The following is a 6816-nucleotide window of genomic DNA, read 5'->3' on the forward strand; positions in this document are numbered from 1 at the left end:
TGTGTGCTTCAACTATTTTGTAGCAAAAGGCATACAATGTAACCTCTAGAAAGACCGGTCTTTGAAGCAAGGTCCTCCCCTGTGTTACTCCCTTCTGGCCTGCCACATCATGGCTGCTCAATTAAAATGTGCTGAATAAAAGAAAATTCTAATGCTCCATAATAACTCCACTATTATAGGGTGTCTTTTAACTTATTTCTAATGACTCCAGACATTCTTCTTCTTTTTGAAAAATTGATTTGAAATGGAGAAAGAGATCAATTTGTTGTTCCATTTATTTATGAAAATCATTGGTTGCTTCTTGTGTGTGCTCTAACCAGGGATCGAACCTACAGCTTTGGTGTATCAGCACAGCTACCCCACCAGCGCTCTGATATTCTTAAATGCTTCTCCTGTAAGCCTGAAATAAATATTACCTTTTGACTTAAAAAATCAAGTCAGTGCTCCTTTTTAAGCCATTTTCTCAAAGCTCTATTCCAGGAAAGCTGCCACACCCATTATATTTGACTAGAACAATGTGTCCTCAAGGCTCTTTTAAAACAGGTGCCCTGACTAGAGATTTTGGGGCAGCCTGGGAAAGTGGAGACTCTGGTTCCTTTTCCCCTTCTTCTTTGCCAGTTAATCTGTGGGATTCCATACTCTGTTCTGTAGTAATGAAAGATTCATTCTCTCTTCACCTTTGCAGGATGGCTTGGAAATTTTTCTTCCTCTCAACCTCTTCCCTACCTTTTCACTCTTCAAATGGTGTTAATTTTGGGCAAGTGGTTCTTATGTACTTACTACACAATTCTCTGGCAGACTACAAGAATCCAAGGCAAAGCAAGAAAGGCCAACAGAAAACCAAAAGCCCAGGCTAATGATTTCCCTCAACAAGAATGTTTGTTATCTTAAGGTGGTGTTTTATTTAGGTTGTAGCTCTTGGCTGTAGAGCAGGTATTACATTTATATCTTCCTTGTGCCAGCTTGAAATGTGTTAGGGCTAATGTAATACCTTCCTTAGTGAGAAACACCAAATCCAAGATAGCAAAATACTGCTGATGGGAGGGGAAACCGAAGCTCCTGAGGGGAGGAGTTACCTGGGAGCTGGTAATCCTTGTGGCCCAACCCAGAGTCACGTGGCCAGGTTGGTGTGTAGTCTTTATGTGATATAATCACAGATTTTGACTTTCTGGCCTGACGACACAGTTTAATACTGTACTTCATTTGCTTCCGTGCTTAATTTTTCTCCAGAACCTTAGCTCCTTCTCATATGCTGTATCATTTACTTACTATTATGATGTTTTATGTTTTAGGTGTTTGACATTCCCTCTACAATTTAAGTTCCCACAAGAGCAGGACATTTTGCCTGTTTTGTCACCCAGGGCCTAGAATTGTCCTGGTGAAGGGTAGATGTGCAGTAAATATCTGTTTAATAAATGAATTATTAATCCTGATTAGAGCAATATTAATAAATAATAACTCTAATCAAGTTTTTCCTAGATGTATTTAATTTATAGACAACAGTTAGACATTTAAAATTATTTTATGGAAATCTTCTAATTGGACAAAATATGATGGTCACAGGACCATCAACTGGAACTGACGGCCAGAAACCACCCAGAACCCATGTGCATCAGCACGGTAGCCTCTCTTAAACATAATCATGGAAACATGAGCCTGTGCTGGTGGGAATGGAAAAGGTCGAGGTTTCCTGGTGCAGACAGACTTACTTGGAATCCCTAAAGCTAAGGGTAAGGTTTGGCTCAGTGTTCTTGTAACTGGTCCTGGCATCAAGTTCAGGTGTTGCTCACCACCCCTGTGAAACTCAGTCACTAATTTTGTATTCCTATTTTTGGACAAAGCATTATCATCCCATTCCAACATTGTTAGTACAGGATCAGACAGTTCATCAGAACTCAAAACACAAAAGGCAAATAGAGGAGTATATTAATCATTTGAGAGTTTTCTTGTACTTGACATTGTTGTAATCACAGGAGATGCTTCTTAGCAATAACATGCCAGTATGCTCCAAGACCCTAGCGGCTGCTCCAGCTCTCCCTTTTTTTCCAAGACTCCTACTTCCAGGGCCAATCTAGTGGAAGTGAAATTGGGCTAATCTGAGTGTCAGATAACCTCCCTCTCTCATCCAGTGTGACCTCTCTCAACCACTGTCCTGCAGAGCTGAGAAAGGACTACACTTATTTAGAAGCAGAAGGAACAACTGGCCTCACTGGGCTTAGATTAATATTCTGAGTGAGTGAGTCCAAAAAGATAGGACATTGCAAGCAAATTCTCTATAGGACTATACTAATGACATTTGACTATTTTATTTTATTTTATTTTTTATTCTTTATTCTAGTACAGTTGTTCCAGTGTTTCCCCTTTACTCTCCTCCACCCAGTCGCACAGAAGAAAGCTTGAGCAGACATGTAAATGTATGCAAATCACATAGCTGTGTCACATCTGTGCTACACTTAATTATTTCACATATTTCAATGTGACCCTTGGGAAAAAGCCTTATATAAACTATTGATCTAGTGGTACATGGGGACTCATGAACTTCAAGTTATAAACCCAACTGTTTTTCAAAATACCTTGGATAATTTATAAGAAATACAGCTCTATTGAGATGTCATTCATATACCATAGAATTCACCCATTTAAAGTATGCGATTTAGTAGCTTTTAGTATACTCACAGTTACGCAGCCATCACCAGTCAATTTTAGACCATTTTCATCACCAGAAAAAGACACCTCACACTCTTTAGCAGTCACTCCCCATTCTTCCTCACTCCCCACCCCCCCAATTCCAGCCATAGGCAAACATGAATTTGCTTTCTGACTCTTGGTTTGCCTGTTGTGGGCATATGATAAACATGGAGTCATATAATATGTGGTTTTTCACTTAGCATAATCTTTTCCACCTTTATCCATGATGTAGCATGTATCAGCACTTCATTCCTTTCTACTGCTGAATACTATTCCATTGTTCCACTCAATACCACATTTTAGCTATCCATTCATCAGTCAATGGGCACTTGGGTGTTCTCACTTTTTGGCTAGTTTGAGTAGTGCTTCTGTGAACATTCATGCACAAGTTCTCGTATGGACATAGGTTTTCAATTCTCTTGGACACAAACACACACACACACATACCTGAAATGAGTGAAATGTAGAAATGAAATGGAGTGAAATGGCTGTGTTATATGGTACCTCTATATTCAACTTTTTTGAGGAACTACCAAACTATTTTCCATAGCAACTCAACATTTTATAATCCTACCAGCCATGTATGATGGTTCCAATTCTTCTACCTCCTCTCCAACAACTGTTATTATATATTTTTTTATTATAGCCATTTGGTTGTTTTGAAATGGTATCTTGTGGTTTTGATCTTCATCTCCCTAAGAAGTAATGATAGTAGGCACATTTTCATGTGTTGATTAGACATCTGTACATCTCCTTTGAAGAAATTCTATTTCTAGAGAAATGTCTAAAACTCCTTGCTCATTTTTAAATGTGTTTTTTTTTGTCTATTAGTTTTTGGGTTTCCCTTCTTCTGCCTTAAGAATGAAGGATGGTTGGAAGAAGAAAGCCTCAGCCCTCTCGCCTGCTGTTGACTAGAATAGTTTCTGCAACACAAAGCTGGGGTGGGTGAGATGCTTGTGGCCTGCTTTTCCCAGAAACACATTTTATATGTTACAGTCCTGGACTGGGATTAAGTTTGAGAGGGAGCCCTCTGTTCTTAGCTGTACCTACTGGAAGTGGAGTCCTATCATACCCACCTGGAGGAAGGCAGGGAAGTGGGTTGTGGCTCATATGCTAGAAACTCTTGCTGTTACACTGAAGTTTAGTACACTGTCTTGAATACATTTTCTTCATTTGTTGCATTCTCTCAGGATGATATCTAGAAACTAAATATTGTTTATCCATAATTTTCACCAGTTATTGTGTTGCTAAAGAGGGGGTTCGTGTAGCTCCTCATACCAGCCTTCTGGAGGTTTAGTCCCATTTGGATACGTTTTAATGAAGATTTTGCATCTTATGTACTTGGTGGTAAACGAGTTTGTGCTGACGTAGTAGATATAGAGTTAGCAAGAACAATTGTTACAAAAGTATTTGCAAATTCACAAACGGTGGGGTAAGAAAACTCTTTGAAGTTTATGACTGGTTGACTTTCAATGTCATATCCAGTGAAATTCTAGACTGCCTATGCATTTGGTTTGACAAGCCATTTGTAATTAATTGTTATTAAATAGTTGTATGGAAATATTTGAATAATGGGTATGGCTGCATTGCATATGAGAATTTGTTGTTACTCTAGTAATCTATGTGCAAAGCCATCACAACCATTGAAACAGTGTTCAAAATGATGCTATTTTAAAAAGCATAGGAATAATTATAATGTGGAAAACAAGTCATTAATACCTCACTAGTTTTAGGCAATAACCCAAAAAGTTCACAAGCAAAACTGACCATGTATTTCTTATTTTTTTGTTTCATTCAAAAGAACTACTGAGCCACAAAGTCTTTTAGAAAGACAACTGTCTGAACTTCTCTGACGCATTTATTTGTAGTTTTAGGGTAAACATTTACATTTAACAGTTATTCAAAATCTTTATCTGGTTGTGGGCTGAGCTCATGCGTTAATTGCCAACCAGTTGAATATCACGTTACCTGAAACAGACCTGGAATCTCTGTTCATACCTATCCATTCCTCTCTCCCCCATGGCAAAGTTAACTGTACCTCTCTTTTGGGGTTTAGAGGTCTGGTTTCTTACAATTGATCAGTTAAACAATTTTGAGAAAATATATACTGCTTAATACTTATGAGAAAATGTTAAAATGTATTCCTTGAAAATTCATCACCCTTGGGGCAGTTGACTTGTGTGCATTGTTGTCTGAAGTAGTGTATGGGCAAAAAGTATTATATTGTAGAAGAGCATGAAATTAGATAAAGAGGAATACTTTAAGAATGAAACTGAATAGCTCCCAAAGATATTTCTCTGAATAGTTATTAATGTACTACAAAAAGATAAGTCATGAAAGTCATTTACAAAAGTAATTTTTTTTTGGCTTGGAAAGTTACTATAATAAAGTTTAGTTTCTGTTGAGTGAAACAGCATAGTTTCTAACATAAAGGCAAGTGGAAAAACCCATTCAATTCTTAAAATTTTAGTGCAGTTAAATAATAAACTGATAAATTGCATTAAAGCTCGGCATTATCTTGCCCTAGAAAGGCAGAAATTGTATCCTACCAAAACTACGTTTCAAGCAGATACTTTAGAAGATGCTTACCTCCTGGCTGGGTGTATCTCTCTGCAGCTTAGGTGAGCACCAACGCTTTGGCGCCTCTCCAGAGGCTGCGAGCTCCCCCTGCGCTGGCAGCCTCGGAGCTTGTCAGAGTTGGGTATTTGGCCCGCGGTCCGCACTATTGCCAAAACTTCAATTCTGCCAGACTGATCACGGCGATTAATTATTCACAAAAGGAAAACACTCCCACGAAAACTTGTGTCCAACTGCACTGCTCCAGTGACTCCTTCCAGAAGAGAATGCCGACTGCACCACTCCCCTCCCCCTTTGCTCTACGGTCCCAACTTCCCACGCACTACCACTCAGTCCTGGGCGATCAGGCTCGTCCTCGGAGGAATGCAGCCCAGCGACTTCTACATTTTTAAATGTGTTTCTCTGCGGCTGGCTGGTACTTCTCCCCGGATCAGCCTTTCAGGAGAGGGCGCTTTCTGGATGCTGGGGAAGCTGGGGCTCTGAGAGCAACCGGGGAGGCTTAGGCGTCGCTGTCACCTCCGGCTGCTGCAGTAAAACCCCGAGCGCGGCGGGGATGGGGAGGAGGGGGTAGGGAGCGCCCTACCCCCCAGCTTCGGGCTGGGAGCCCCGATACTACCAAAGGGGCACGTCCTTTGGTGGGGGTTGGGCAGGTAAACTGGAGGCGCAAGTGGATGCTTTGGGGCTGTAGCCTATCAGCCCACGTTAACGTGCCTGGGCAGAGATCTGTCCGCAGACTTGGGCAAGGGGGCGAAACCCTGCGGACACCGAGCAGGGCTGTGGAGTGAAAGTCAGCAGCAGGCTGCGAAGTGAGCCCAGGGCTCCAGGCCGGGGCAGCAGCCTGCTGAGCAGGTATCCCACTGCATTTTTGGTTAAAAACCGAAGAAAGCAAATCTTTTTAGCGCCGGTAGCTAGCCAACTCCCCCCTCCTCCCCATCCCTCCATCCTGCCACCTTTCTGCCTCCCAGTGGCGGGGCGGGGGGTGGTGGTGGTGGTGATGGTTAATCGTTGAAAAGCTGGACTCCCCTGGTAGACAGATGGAAGGATCGTGCCCAGGGCACTTTGTGTGTGCTCACTCACAAGTGGAGAGAATTAATTTGGGCTCGGACTGCAGCTAGAAGGCAAATTGGGGAAAGAGTGGCGCGGTGATGCAGGCGCGGCACCCGGTCCCCCCGGCTCAGCTCCCCCGCGGGCGTGCTCAGCGCTCTCGCTCAACGATCTTCCCGAGGAGGTGCGGACGCGAAGATCATCTGTCCCTGAAATCCGCAACCAGAACATCATCGATCCCTTCCCTGCCGAGGGAGACAGAGTGCTTAGATCTAACGCCTTTGCTGCTTGCTGAGAGCGCAGAGGCCCTTGAGGCTCTCAACCCTGAATATCTCGTTAGCCCAGACTCTTTCTGCCCAAGACCCAGGTGTGCTCAGGGGCTAAATCGTGTTTTGGGCGACATCCCACAGCCCCCACTGCCTAATGAGGAGACACTGGACTTTCGTGGCCACGGTTGACGGGAGTAAAGCGCGAATTTTAGCTATTGGCAGGTTTCTGCTAATTTTC

The 6816-nt window shown here is 42.4% G+C and overlaps 1 protein-coding gene across 3 annotated transcripts in view; it reads right to left on the reverse strand.

The window, feature by feature from the left end:
* The window catches only part of SPTSSB (serine palmitoyltransferase small subunit B), a 33501-nt gene extending 27364 nt beyond the window's left edge, over positions 1–6137 (reverse strand). Inside the window, exons 1-2 of one of the 3 annotated variants that reach the window (XM_036017630.1) lie at positions 5278–6134; positions 1358–1404 (exon numbers count right to left, since the gene is read on the reverse strand). The gene's annotated coding sequence lies outside the window, so the exon portion shown is untranslated. Of the gene's footprint in view, positions 1–1357; positions 1405–5277 lie in introns of all 3 variants that reach the window. The other 2 variants (XM_036017631.1, XM_036017629.1) reach the window with 2 other exon arrangements.
* Between the last annotated feature and the right edge of the window lie 679 nt (positions 6138–6816).

This window comes from Phyllostomus discolor, chromosome 2, assembly GCF_004126475.2.
Source record: "Phyllostomus discolor isolate MPI-MPIP mPhyDis1 chromosome 2, mPhyDis1.pri.v3, whole genome shotgun sequence".
Taxonomy (NCBI): domain Eukaryota; kingdom Metazoa; phylum Chordata; class Mammalia; order Chiroptera; family Phyllostomidae; genus Phyllostomus; species Phyllostomus discolor.